This window comes from Mustela nivalis (assembly GCF_964662115.1).
Source record: "Mustela nivalis genome assembly, chromosome: 15".
In the NCBI taxonomy this organism is placed as follows: domain Eukaryota; kingdom Metazoa; phylum Chordata; class Mammalia; order Carnivora; family Mustelidae; genus Mustela; species Mustela nivalis.
The window spans coordinates 25,702,342-25,717,011 of NC_139034.1; the positions used below are offsets into that span (position 1 = coordinate 25,702,342).

Below are 14,670 nucleotides of genomic sequence, written 5' to 3' on the forward strand. Positions count from 1 at the left end.
TCCTGTTCTATCTCTGAATCTGGGCATTGGTTACCAAATTGTGTATTTAGTGACTATTAGAACACCCACTTATGATTTCTGGGTGTACAGCAGATTTCAATAAAAAGTTTCAAAGACTTATGCTTTTGGACCTCTAGGCTAGAAAGAGTAGCTTCAAACTGGTTGTAAAGAATCCCCAGGGTGCAGGATATAGAACTCTGTCAGAAACCCCACCCTCCCTGGGAGGAGACTACTTGTGTAAAAGGTCAATTAATCTGGTTTTTCCGGTCAGATTTACACACTGAGTCAACCACAGTTACAAAGAGCTTTAGTCAGCCAGATGTCAAGATAAATAAGCAAATGTTGAGATTAATAAAGACAATAAATCACACTGTGTATGACACACACTTATGTAACTAGAATCTGTTTGCAGGACTGAGGGGGAGAGCATTCTGATAACTGCAGAGTAGCTCCCCAGGGCTCTGAGGAGTGTTCAGAAGCCAGGCTCGCTGTCGGTACACGAGAAGGGTGCGGGGGTAGGTAAGAGAGTGACCCTGAAATCTGGGCTGATCCGCTCACGTGAAACCTGGGAACGGGCACCAAATATCCATCTTGGAACCTAAGTTGGCAATTCTGAAGGCTCAGCTCTCAGACACGGTTTCAAAGCTGTCTGCTGTGTGCCTCCAACACAGCTGGGGACACTGCCTCATGCACTCGATGAGCCAAGAGTGAGAGGAGCTCTCGGCCTCTCCACGTCCCAGGTGTGAAACATCTGCAGACAGTGGTCCGTTGTGGGAGCAGGAGTGGGTCTGGCCTCTGAAAGGTCATTTAGGAAGTACCCCTCTGACTGGTAGGGGAAAGAGTTCTAAAACCACAGTATTTTGGAGTAGATAAATCTCTTTCTCTGCCACTGAGTTTTAGTAGAATATAAAACTGACAAATACTCAATGCACCAAGGCAATGAGAAACCCTGAACAGCGCTTACTTGTGGCTTCTGGCGATCTTCCCTGACGACTCCATCTCATACATGGTCTGCAGACAGCACTTGACGAGCTCAGTGGGACAGAGCACCAGGGCCGCTAAGGCAGAGGCGAAGGAACCCGCGGCTGTGTTCTACAGATCACTGGAAGGAAACCAGCACAAGAGTCTGGTCATTTGTTTATTCAGCACTCCCCACTCAAAGCGCTCGGCTGTAAGGGAGAGCAAGGATCAAATGAGAGGAACCCTTTGCCGAGTGCCCACTGGGAACTCGCACATGCGGTTTCATCTAAGGATCCCAGCCCTGGGAAGCCAACACCGATACCGACACCCCAAATTTCATGTGGAAAAACCGTGCATAATACCTAATGTACCTGAAGTCACACCACTACCATGTGGCAATGCTAGGATTCAGACCTGGGTCTGCCTGACTGCAAGATCCAGCTCCTTTTATTAGTCATAGTCCTGGCGACACGCACGGAATATATCCCCCACCCCTAAGGCTCTATGCAGAATCCATAATCCCCCAAGGTGACGTATTCGGAGGGGGCCTCTGGGAGGTGCTTAGGTTTAGTGAGGTTGTGAGGGTAGAACCCCCCATGATGCAATCAGTGTCCTTATAAGAGGCCACCGCTCTCTCTATCCACCCTTTGAGGACACAGCAAGAAGGTGTCCCTCTGTAAACCAGGAAATAGGCCCTCACCAGACACCCAGTCAACCAGCACCATGATCTTGGGCTTTCCAGTTTTCAAAACTGTGAGAAACAAATGTTTGTTTAAGCCATCCAGTTGACGGTATTTTGTTACAGCAGCCACACTAAAACACAGTGATATAGAAAACAAACAATCAAAAAACAAAAACAAACAAACAAACAAAAAAAGAGGGAGTAAAAAAATTACCCAAACTCCCACTACCCCAAAGACACACCATCACGATACTTCGGCGTATCTGCCACTAAGCTTCATAAAGCGAGGTTCTGGGGCCATCCCTGCATGCCCCAAATCCAACGTGGAACAACCACATGTACAACGTTACTGTTGCAGATGAAAGCCCAGAATAAATCTTTAACCAAAAAGCTGCTCATTGCAAAAAAGATTTCCCAGTTCCGCTGACGACCTCCTGACCTCAGCCCCAGAGGGCAGCAGGAGCGAGGACAGGGGAGGAGGGGGTGAAGGAGGGGTCAGCAAGCTCCAGGGCTGGAGGTAAAATGGCTACACCGGGAATCTAAACGGAGAAGCAAATGCACGGAACACAAGAATTCATTTCACCACAGGAGGGTCTGGTACCACCAGCCACAGTCACCAGCAGGCCTGTGAAAGCAAGGTCCCATCAGAGTTCAAAAATACGGGGAAAAGTCTGAGAGATTAACTGTCAGGAATTCTCCTGAGTGTTCACAAGGGTCAGAAAATAAGATCCCTTCCAGCCCCGGAGTGTTCGGTCACAAGAGCTCTGCTGGCACCCGGGACTGGGCAGGAAGAGTGAGCTGCTCACAGGACGATTGGCTCCCTGACTCTCACCTGTTAAGCCAGCAGCCTGCGTCACCTAACCACCAGGACGCCACACCCCCATGAGGCAACCCCCTCCCAGGCTACGGAGATCCCCTCCCAAGCTTTCCCCAAACCGTGAGCAAAAGTCTAACAGACCGAGCACATGCGACTGTCCGGGGTTCTGTTAAACAGTCACACAAAGGGACGTCAGACAGGAAGAGAAAATCAAGGGCCGCCTCCAATCTCAGCCCCAACTTTCTGGTCCCCGGTGACCTGGCATCGGGGCCATGGGCAGACGGAGGGCAGGGCCCAAGCCTGTCTGCTTCCAGAAGAGTTGGTGGGGAGCGAGGCTTTCTTCCAGGATGGAGACCCTGATTGTGTTCCAGATTTGCTTCTCATTTCAGAGAATCAGGTATGAGGCCATTACCCAGCGACATGCAACTCTGCTGGTGCTCAGGTTCTAGCGAATGGAAACTGTTCAACATGGTTCACACGTACTCGGTGGACTGTCAAGACCAAAGCTTCAGGTGGCTTCTGCAGTCCTTCAGCCAGCCTGCAGATCCAGGCTTTGTTTCCCTCGGGCACCCTTCATCAATTTGCTGACCAGCAGCCAGAACGGCCAGGTTTGCGGGAACAAAGATGGCATCGATCGGTGTGGAAGCCCTTCAGCCTAAGAGTCGGGGGCCTGAGTATGAGCACGCTGTTCTAGTGCAACAGCAAGGCCAAAGCGCACCTGCAGTGGACTTTGAGTCCTCTCCCCTACCTGGGTGCCCAGTGAGGCACACGGGGCCCCAGGCTGCACCTGCAGGAGAGGCGTTAGACCCAGAACTGAAACCGCAGCAGGCACAGGATTGGATTTGGTAAGAATCGGTTGCTTATCTCCCATTCAACAAACATATACCTGAACCCTCCTGCTGTGTTAGGACCCCATGTGGACAAAGGTCAAAGGAGAACTCTACTCGGGGTGGCATTCAAGCCAAGGACATGCAAATATTTACGGTATCATTGCTGAAATTCATGGCAGGCTCATCCAAGCAGTGCTTTCCTTTCATTGCCTCTACTGATCACGCCTTCCTCTAGACCTGACCCCTACCACAGTCTAGAGTCCTGACTCTGGTCTTACGGCAAGAGTTCTGGACGGGGACTCAGAAGACACGGCTCTGGGTCCTGTGCTCAGTTATGAGCTCAAGTAATAGGATCCTAAGCCAGTATCTGCAAGTCGGGAGTCCCCAGTTTTAAAACAGAACAGCAGGGAGAGCTCTGCTGCTCTCACAGATCATGAGGAGGGATGAACAAAACAGGACAGGTGTGGGTGCCCCAGCTCCATCAACTCTAATGTGGCCACTCCCTGCCAGGTAATAAGCAAACACTGTTGTGTGGGATGAAGACGCAGCTCCCTCCTGCCTCACCAGGACTGGAGAGGAGGGTACGGGGTGAGACCACATGAAACAGAATGGCGTCTTGGCTGGAGGACTTCCTCCAGGACCTCATGTGGCTGCTTCCTACCTCCATCTTCTCCATAAGGCATCCTCCTCTGGGAATGTCGGAGGTTACCTAAACTTCCCATCTTGTCCCAGAGAAGGTTTCCTCCTCTAGCAGGAAGAGTGACAGTTGCTATAGTGTTCTTTCTGTCAGTCTCTAGCATGAGATCCCACACTCTCCTGGTTTCTCTCCTGCTTATTTATTTACTTCCTCCTCCCTTCATCACCCCTTCTGTGCTGGAAGGTCCTGGAATCCATGCACAGCCCTCTATAGATGCTATCTCCCTGGGTGATTCCACCCAGTCCCAAGCTTTTAAAAAACACATTCCATCCATGAAGACAAAACTCCTGCGAACAAAAGGGCACATCTTTGAGATCACTAGGCGTCTCCAGAGAACACTTCTGCACAGAAGGGGCCTACAGTCGGGTGGGACCGGAGTTGCAAATGGGTTTCCAGTTCCTATCAAAACAACCCATACAGCTATCTGCCCAACCATGAACCTGATATAAGTTTCAATGATTTAAAATAAATCAATGTTCAAAAAAGGGAGGACTACACATCCTGGTGGTTTCTGAATCCTCTATGGTCTCTGTGTAAATAAATATGCAAGGGAGGATGCGGCACAAGCTGAAGTCCGATGTTTGGGCCGACTTGGCCAAAGAGTCAGTCCATCCGCATCTTCACAGATGCTTCCAGCTCCTCCTAAAATTCCCAGTTGCTCTCCAGCCTGTCTGGCTCAGGCAGCTTCTTCCAGTCCTCTGCACTCTGATGAAGGGGAACCCAAAGCTCGGCTCACAAGTTGCACCTGTGGCTCCCGTCCAGCCCTGGTGCCCACAAGAGAAGCAGTACCACAGGGCATCTGAAAAGCATCTTCCTGAAGAACAGCAGAATGTAAGGGCACCTCCTTATTCAGGGTGCATTACTGACCAGCCTTCTGCAAGTTTTACATGACAACTTCACAATCAGAAACAAAGTGGTTATTTTAGAAAAGGAAACACTCTTCCCATAAGGTATCATAAAAGTTTATGTTTATCAAAAATGGTGTCTTTCCTAAACAAAGGAAGAAAGTGTTAGTGCCCACAACTCACCTCAGCCTGGCCTGCTTCTCCAATCAAACCACTTTCCACACCACCTGTTGGCACAAGCTATAGCACATGAAGAGGACCGAGCTCTCGGCGATGTTGGCGATCAGCGCTGGGCTGGTCCCCTTGTAGAAGCTGCGGAAGCCCACCTGGGAGTAGGTCTACAGGCAGCAGTCGGTGAAGCCCCGGTACAGGTCAGGGAACATCTTCATCTTCACTTTCAAGGTGTCAGAGGGCTGCCCGGTCAGTACACATGCTGTGCCCCCTAAAAGCAGGACAGAAGCCTCCTCCAGCACCCGTCTTCTGGTTTGGAATGCAGCCACAAACACCTACAGAAATTTAGAGAATGATAAGTACCCTACCGCAGGGCTTTCACTCCAACCTCTCTTCCCACCCCTCACCGGCAATGAAACCTCCAAGCCCAGTTCAGTTAACAACAAAGGGTCCCCACTGTGCCCGGCACCCAGCTCCAGCTCTGAAGGAACCCACCCTCGGTGGGAGAGACAGACACGTGTTCAACAGTCAAGACCGCAGGGCGCACGGGGGTGGCGTGTGTGCGGAGGGGTCAGCAATGGGGTCAGATGGACTTGGTCCCTAAGGCCGGCTCTGCTGTGAGAGTCTGGACAAGCGATATTAACTTCAGAGCCTTGGCTCCCCATCCAGTTTGCACGAGGATTACATAAAAATGGACGAGAAGGCTGAAGATAACAGCTGCTGTGGGAACAGCTCATGAAGAACAGTCCCTCTGCTGCGTGCAGTCATAGCAAGGGAGGGAGGAGAAGTCTGGCAGGAGGGACTCACCCCTCTCTGCCTAATCCCCGCAGCACAGATGACTATCAGAAAAACAGGGAAAGAGGCAACAGAGAAAGATGACAGAGAGTCTGGCTAATCCCTAAAGAGCTAAAATTGGACCACACGGAAAATTTTCATCTGGATTCTACCAACCAATGATTCGTATTCGAAGGGAGAATGCACTGAATCCTACCGTGCTTAGCATCAATCATGTATTTTTACACTTTTATATTGTAAGAGTTTAGAAAACAGCAAAATCTAAATTGCTGTAGAGGACCTCAATAAAAAAGTCTGAAGGTAAGGAAAAGAATGAACTCTAGCCACGCCACCCTGTCTTAACCTCGGACCCTGGCCTAGGTCAGCATTTGAAAAATGCCACTCGTTAATGCTTCTACCTTTCCTGGGCCTCAGAGATCCCTGCATCTCAGATGTCCACTGTTTATGTCAGAAAACCTAACTATTGGATTAGGTATGTATGTATGTATGTATGTATGTATGTATGTATGTATAAGAGATTGTATTTATTTATTTGACAGAGAGAGATTACAAGTAGGCAGAGAGGCAGGCAGAGAGAAAGAGGGAGAAGCAGGTTCCCCACTGAGCAGAGAACCGGATGCGGGACTTGATCCCAGGATTCTGAGACCATGACCTGAGCCAAAAGCAGAGGCTTAACCCACTGAGCCACTCAGGGACCCCTGGATTAGGTTTTTAAAGTGTCATCAAAATTGAAGAGAAGGCGGGGCCCCTGGATGGCTCAGTCAGTCAAGTATCAGACTCTTGATTTGGGCTCAGGTCCTGTTCTTTGGGTTTTGAGACTGAGCCCCACGTTGGGCTCAGTGCTCCGCATGGGGTCTGCTTATTCTTCCCCCTCTGCTCCTGCCCCCACCTCAAGACCTTTTTTAAAAAAAATGGAAGAGAAGGGGCACCTGGGTGGCTCAGTGGGTTAAAGCCTCTGCCTTCGGCTCAGGTCATGATCCCAGGGTCCTCGGATCAAGTCCCACATTGGGCTCTTTGCTCAGCAGGGAGCCTGCTTTCTCCTCTCTCTCTGCCTGCCTCTCTGCCTACTTGTGATCTCTGTCAAATAAATAAATAAAATCTTTTTAAAAAATGGAAGAGAAGGCTTACATAAATATTTTATGTAATTTTGTGCGATTTCATAACTGACATTACATAGTTACTCTGTCTGAATTGTGCAAAGTAGAGACAGGAGAGGGGCTGTTTTCAATAACTCCCACAAATTACTGGCAGATAAACATGTTCAAGGAGCCTGAAAACTGTGAGCTCTTCTTTTAAGCAATTGCAAGTATATCTGTACTACAATTATAGTTATTCTCTCTCAGGTACTTCTAGGAATAAAATAGGACCCTAATTATATAAAAAAACAATTATTCCAAAAGAAGAGGTGAATGTCAGCATTTTTAAAGAGGGTACAAAATTTAGGTGACCAAGACACAGATAAAGTGAATAAACCACTTCATTCAGAGCACTGCAATTTTAACTGGAACCTTTCCATAGTTTAACTCAATCATCTTCAACAGTTCCGACATCACAGGCTGCTAGTACAAGGACTTGTTGCATATCTGTAACAGTTACATTTCCAACAGCGAGAAGGTAGGAGGCTAGTGCATGCTCAAATACTAACTACATTTCCCTCCGCTCATCTATGGAGGTAACTGACTCCCATGTAATTTACCACAAACGACACTGTCTAGGCCCCCGTTAAGTGGGTGATGACGATTCGGAACACCAGCACCAGCCACTGAGACCTAGCAGGTCCTCAGATACCCATCAGGTATCCCAGAAGCTATGAATAACTTAGAGGAGTATTTCTCCACTTGCTCAAAGCATAGACCTCTGATCATCTCATTCTCCTTGACTGAAAAATAGAAATAGTTCTGTGTTCTTTCATAGATGTCCCAAAAGGCCCTACAAGAGAGGGGCTCAGACCATGGTGCACTCTATACTTTACCAGGGCCAGTGTTGTGGGTTTTCTATGCTTAAAATAGTTGAGTCAGCAAATAACAAGGTGGTAAGGAAATCTAACCTGGCAGGGATGGTGTCGGTGGTGAAAATGGGGATGACCAAGCAGCAGACCCTTCACCAGAAGGTCCAGGACCACCTTGTCCACCCATGCAAAAATGGAGAACCTCAAACCCAATGGAGGCACTTGATAAATATTCTGCTTAATTGCAACAAAAAGAATAGAAGACTTAGGAATAAACTTAACCAAGGAGGTAAAGACCTGTTCTCTGCAACTTATACAGCAATGAGAAAGAGATTGAAGACAGCACAAATGGAACATTGTACCATGATTATGAATTGGAAGAAAAAGCTGTTAAAATGTCCATGTTACCCAAAGCAAATCAATGGATTCAATGCAATCCTTACCAAAATACCACCAGCATTTTTCAAAGAACCAGACAAATAATCCTAAAATTTGTACGGAAGCACAAGTGTTCTTGAGTAACCAAAGGAATCTCGAGAAAGAACAACAAAGATGGAGGTATTGCAATCCCAGATTTCTAGATATACTACAAAGCCCTTGGTGTGTGTGCATGTGCGTGTCCATGTGTGTGTGTGTGTGTGTGTGTGTGTGTGTGTATCCTCAGGCTGGATCCCTTGTCGAGACACTGAGACATGGCTGTGCTGAAGACCAAATACTGCTCTGCAGATAACTAACTTCCTTGTAGTTGAAGACTCTCACTGGATGATATGTATAGATAGATGTATATAGATACATATAGATATTTTTAAGATTTTTTAGTTTGGGAGAGTTGAACGGGCTTGAAAAAAACAAAAATTACTCTTCAGCAAAATAAAATACTTCTGTTTTGAATACATAACAATGTCTCATGTACAGTCAGAAATTGCTAGACTTGGCATGCCTGGTTAGCTGTCAGAAGAGCATGCAGCTCTGGATGTTAGGGTTGTGAGTTCGAGCCCTACATTGGGTAAAAAGATTACTTAAAAGTAAAATCTTGAGAGAAAGAAAGGAAGGAAGGAAGGAAGGAAGGAAGGAAGGAAGGAAGGAAGGAAGGAATTACTAGACTTTCACAAAGAAATAGGAAAATATCACCATGGGGAAAGAATTCGGTTGACAGAAAATGACCAGAAGATGGCGCACGTATTAGACTGAAAATGCAGAGACCCATCAGTAGTTATCATGAGGAAGTTTAAAGGCTTGATGGAAAACCTGGACTTAGTGGTTGAAAAGATAAGACAATCTTAAAAATGACCTGAAGGAGGGGGGCCTGGGTGACTCAGTTAAGCATCTGCCTTCAGCTCAGGTCATGACCTCAGAGTCCTGGTATCCAAGCCCACATCGGACTCCCTCCTCAGCAGAGAGCCTGCTTCTCTCTCTGTCTCTCTGCCCCTCTTGCCTCCCCCCACTGTTTGCACTCACACTTGTGCTCACTCTCTTTTTCAAGTAAATAACTTAAAATCCTTTTTAAAATAGGACCTGAAGGAAATTTTAGAATGAAAAATCCAAAGAATTCTTGTACCAAAAAGGAGTAGTAACAAATAAAAGATATAGTCACATAAAAAACAGGATTAAGAAAACAGGAGCAGTACACTCTAAAATAGTTGAGGATATTGAAAATTTGATTTTTAGAAGAAAAGAAGTAACTAGCAAATTAGATGAAGCTAAAGCATACAAGACAAACCAAGGCAAGGAATTGCCCCATGATGAATCACAAAAACACAAAGTCATGGGAAGTGGGGAAGAAGCCATAAGCAATACAGTTGATGGACGCAGAGACAGAGCATCCTACAGAAGTACCAGGAGAGAAGAGAGACATTGCAGAGGACGAACTGGTCAAAGCAAAGATGGGAAAAAAATCCCTCTCAGTTTAAAGAATAAAGCAAATATTCTACAAACCTCCAGAGAAGATGAAGGAGCAAGACTTGCATTGGCAGCAGACTTTTCATCAGCAACACTGAATATTAGTAAGCAATGGAGTTAATGTCTTCAACATTCTAAGGGAAAGTGATTTTGAATTTAAATTCTATATCGAGTTAAATGAGCATTTAGGCCTTAAGGGTGGTGAAGGACCTTTTCAGATATGTAAAGCCGCATCAAATTTACCAGCCAGAAATCATTTATGAAAGAATTACTGAAAGATACACTCCCACAAAATGAAAAAAGGAAGGAGGAAGATACAAATTCAAGAAAAAGTAGATAAAACTAGTAAACTCAAAGCATGGAACTGGGGACGAAACTGGTGATGGCTTGAGCTATTTGTTAAAGAGGTAAAGGTTGCTGAGCCAGAGGAGGTGAAGAACATAGAGACTCAGGAGGAAGGGTCTTCAGAGTGGAAGGAAAAACAAACCCTCGACAGGAAGACGGTAAGATTTATAAGAGGAGGGAGGAAGGAGGCTTGAAGGTGCGGAAGAAGGGAGAAGAGGTGGCTTTGGAATAATGTGAGGAAAGGATTCCATCTTCCAATGCCATACTGTGGTAAATATGAAGCATGGAGTTGAGGAAATGACCAAAGATGCCTTGGAGATTATTGTAACTAAAGAAGTAGAAGATTCTGAGCCAGAGGAGGAAGAATGTTCAGGGTAGGAAATGGAAGTAGTTTTATCGTGGGACGAAGGAGAGGACCCTGAAGTAGAACATGTAAAGACTTGCCTTCCAGATTGAGATAAGAGAGGTCTCCAATGGACTTAAAGAAATTGCCTAAAATTATTTGGCTTGGGACTCAGATAAAAATTGGTGAAACCTTGGATGGAACAAAAACCCCAGAAAAAAGAGGAAACAGATATGCTCATAAATCAAGGAATTGGGACGGTCTGTCTAACCTTGTGTTTGACCTCTCCCTCAAAGTCACTAGAGATAAGTTCTGGTAAGCAGAATAGGCATTTATGTACAAATTTGAGTACTCCCATCAGGAATCACCATAGTTTGAAGGAAAACAGACACAAAACTCTCCAAACAAAGGTGCCAACACTTAACAAAACAGATAATATAAGAGAAGAAAATTTTAGAAATGGAATTAATAACTTCAAAGAAATAAAAGAGAAGATTAGAAATATTAAAAATTATTATCCAGATGTCTTGTAAATAAAGAACTCCATGGATGCTCTGAATAGCTGAAAAGACCTACTTAAAGAGACAAGTAATGATCTAGAAGATCGACTTGAAGAACATTCTAAGGTTACAATGCAAAGGGCCAAAGAGATAATAAAGAAAGATCCAGATATAGAGGCGAGATCCAGAAGCTCCAACATCCATTTGACAGGAATTCCAGAAGAAGATAATAAAGGGAATGGAGCAGAGGAAATAATTAATAATTGAAGAAAACTTCCCAGAGCTAAAGAAAGATTCAAGTCTTTTTTTCTAAGATTTTATTTATTTATGAGAGAGGGACACAGAGAATGCATGAAAGGGGGGAGGGTCAGAGGGAGAAGCAGACCACGCTCTTAGCAGGGAGCTGGATGTTGGACTGGATCCCAGGACTCCAGGATCATGACTTGAGAGCCAAAGGCAGTTGCTTAACCAACTGTGCCACCCAGGTGCCCAGAAAAATTCAAGTCTTGAGACTGTCAGTGCTTACCAAGTACTCAGTAAGATTGATGAATAAAGACTCCTAGGGATCTGGGAATTCCAAGGATAAAAAAAAATCATAAAGTCTTCCAGAAAGAGAAGTGTGAACCTACAAAGGAACAAGAATCAGACTGACAGCAGACTTACTGGACACTCTGGATCCTAGAAGGAAATGGGGCAGTAACATAAAATTTCCAGAGGAAAACATTTAAACCTAGAATCCTACATCCATCCAAAGTGGCATTTTATTTTGAAGGTAAAAAAAAAGACATTTTTTGATATGAAAGAATTCACAGTTTGTTTCTTGCATACCCTCTTTGAAAGAATCACTGGAGGATATACTTTAGCAATATAGGGTGACTATAAACACATACACACAATGTAGATTATCTTTCTCCCACATCAAAAAAGGAAAACAGGAAAATAAAATGCTACATTTCTACTCAGGAAGATGAACAGCTAACAATGCTCTTGGGGAATATAGGAAAAGAAGGTTATGGATACTACCTAGATGTTAGTAAAGTTAAAGAGTGTGCTAAAATGAATTCAATCATTGTAGCTTATGTACAAGTCTAGTTTCTAAACTACTGGGGATCATCTCTTGGCCTTTTGCTAAAGATAGAGTGTAAACTACTAGGGAGATGGAGGGAATCCGTCAATAGGATCATAGACAGGAGGAGATGGGGTGAAAGTAACAGAAAAACACAGGAAAAAATGTGGCAAGAAATGTTAAAACGAGAAAGGCGAAAGTTGAGCTCTTATCAAGAGAAAGGTAACTTTATCATTAATATTGATGTGAATCTTGAATCTTTTTATTAAACCGTTTCCTTCCCCCTCCCAAAAAATAACGACAAAGCAGTAGTAATAAAAGCAGTACAGTACTGCCACAGAAAGAGATACATAGATTAAAAGAACAGATTAGAGGCCCAGAAATAAACTCACACTGGGCACCTGGGTGTCTCAGTTTGTTGGGTGATTGTCTTCAGCTCAGATTATGGTCCCAGGGTCCTGGGATCGAGTCCCATATCAGGCTTCCTCTGTTCTGTGAGAAACATGCTTCGCCCTCTCCCTCCCACGGCCCCCTGCTTGTGGTCTCTCTCTCTGTTAAATAAATAAAATCTTTTTTTTTAAGATTTTATCCATTCATTTGACAGAGATCACAAGTAGGCAGAGAAGCAGGCAGTGATAGAGTGGAGAAAGCAGGCTTGCCGCTGAGCAGACAGCCAGATGTAGGGTTCGATCCCAGGACCCGGGACCATGACCCGAGTCAAAAGCAGAGTCTTTAACCCACTGAGACAACCAGATGCCCCAAATAAATAAAATCTTAAAAAAAAAAGTTTCAGGGGCGCCTGGGTGGCTCATTGGGTTAAGCCTCTGCCTTTGGCTAAGGTCATGATCCCAGGGGCCTGGGATCAAGCCCAGCATCAGGCTCTCTGCTCAGTGGGGAGCCTGCATCCCTCTCTCTCTCTGCCTGCCTCTCTGCCTACTTGTGATCTCTGTCAAATAAATAAATAAAAATCTTTAAAAAAAAACCTTCCAGTTTCATAAAACAAATAAGTTACGGAGATGAAAAGTATAGCACAGGAACTATAGTCAATAAGGTGGTGATAACATATGGTGACAGATGGTGACCACACTTACCATTGCGAGTGTTGTGTGATGTACAGCATTGTCAAATCTCTATGTTGTGTGCCTAGACTAATAAAACATTGTATGTCAACTACACTTCAATAATATGCTTTTTTAGCATTGAGAGGAATGTGTTTGGCTCTCTTCCCAGCTGGCAGACTGTGAGCTGCCAAGTCCATGTCCTCCATGGTGCAGTAAACTGTCCAAGCAGAGTCAAGCATGATAAGGGGGTCTCAGGAGGACTTGGTGTGTGTATTGGGGGCAGCCAGAGTGCAGAGGTCTCATGGACCTAAGGACTGATGCCTGTTTCTCAGAGATTTCTGAAGGTGGAAAGGCTTACCCTGCTGGTTTGAAGGTCTAATGGTCTGGTAAGGACATCAGGGCTCTCAGCCAGTCCCATGGCCCCACGTGACAGGAAGGGAGGAGCCGGGGGGCTGCTCAAGGAGCCAAAGGAGATGATCTATTGCCTGAAGAGGGTTTGGGAGTAGGCTAACCGCAGCAGAAGCCACTGCCCTTGTCTGAGAGGAGTGCTCCAGCATGGAGGGAGCCAGGGCAAACCTGCACACTCTGCCCTAAAGAACCCCACAGCATAGTCTCTGAAGAGCTTCATCTGGGCAGAGACCACCAGCATCAGATGGACCCAGAGCGAGGCCCATGCAAAAGGCGAGCCTGACTTTCCTGTCCCTTTCCTGCCCCATCTTGGAGGAGCTGAACTCACAATAGGAAAGGGAAGAGAGAAGGAGAGAAGTTGGAGTAGGAATTGAATCAGACCAAATTATCTTAACCAAAGGATGAGAAAGTTTTATGATTGGTGTGATCACTCTATTTCAAAATGCAAACTAGCCTCTGTTGACTGTGCTGTACTTTTTAATTTTCTGCAACATATCACATGCCATATAATCCACTTAAGTATTATGTCTCTTCTTTATTGTCTTTCTCTTTTCCTCTCACCTCTGTCTTCATCCCAAAATATAAACTGGCAAGTTCGAGGATCTTTGCTTTTAACTGTTTCCCTGGCCTCTAGAATGATACATTTGGGTAGCCCATCACTACATGTGGCTGCTTAGCTTGAACTTACAAGGAAATAAAGTAAATTCATTGCTTCAGTTGCCCTCGACACATTTAAGTACTTAATATATGGCTAGTGGCTCCCATATGGGGCAGGACAGGTATGGAAAATTTCAGTATCACTGAAAGCTTTTGTTTATTTGTTCGTCTGTTCATTTGTTTTAAGTAGGCTCCATGGAGCCCAACTCGGGGCTTGAATTCACCACCCTGAGATTAAGACCTGAGCTGAGATCAGTAGTCCAATGGTTACACGCCATCACACATACCCCACATACCACATATATACACACAGACAGACTACACACACACTATACCACATATACTCTACATACCACATACACATACCATCACAGCATGCACACACACACACACACACACACACCACACATACCCTACATACCACATACATACACATACAGACCACACACCACACACACACACTACACCACACATACTGTATATACCACATACACACACCATCACACCACACATACACTACACACCACATTCACACACCAGTAACTAGAGTTAGTTTGTTTTTTTTTTTTTTTTTTTTTTTTTTTTTTAATTTATTTTTTATTTTCAGCATAACAGTATTCATTATTTTTCACCACACCCAGTGCTC

At 45.1% G+C, this 14,670-nt stretch overlaps 1 protein-coding gene and 2 pseudogenes across 3 annotated transcripts in view; all 3 read right to left on the minus strand.

Annotated features, from left to right (window-relative positions):
* The window catches only part of LOC309848615 (mitochondrial ornithine transporter 1-like), a 308,432-nt pseudogene that overhangs the window by 118,846 nt on the left and 174,916 nt on the right, over positions 1-14,670 (minus strand). The window lies entirely within an intron of this gene.
* Positions 1-14,670, minus strand: part of LOC309848625 (mitochondrial ornithine transporter 1-like) — a 192,953-nt gene that overhangs the window by 7,361 nt on the left and 170,922 nt on the right. The gene's annotated exons all lie outside the window — the stretch shown is intronic.
* The window catches only part of LOC309848617 (mitochondrial ornithine transporter 1-like), a 194,553-nt pseudogene that overhangs the window by 4,917 nt on the left and 174,966 nt on the right, over positions 1-14,670 (minus strand). Inside the window, exons 3-4 of the transcript XR_014316578.1 lie at positions 5,015-5,273; positions 965-1,102 (exon numbers count right to left, since the gene is read on the minus strand). The product of XR_014316578.1 is annotated as a mitochondrial ornithine transporter 1-like (transcript). The remainder of the gene's footprint in view (positions 1-964; positions 1,103-5,014; positions 5,274-14,670) is intronic.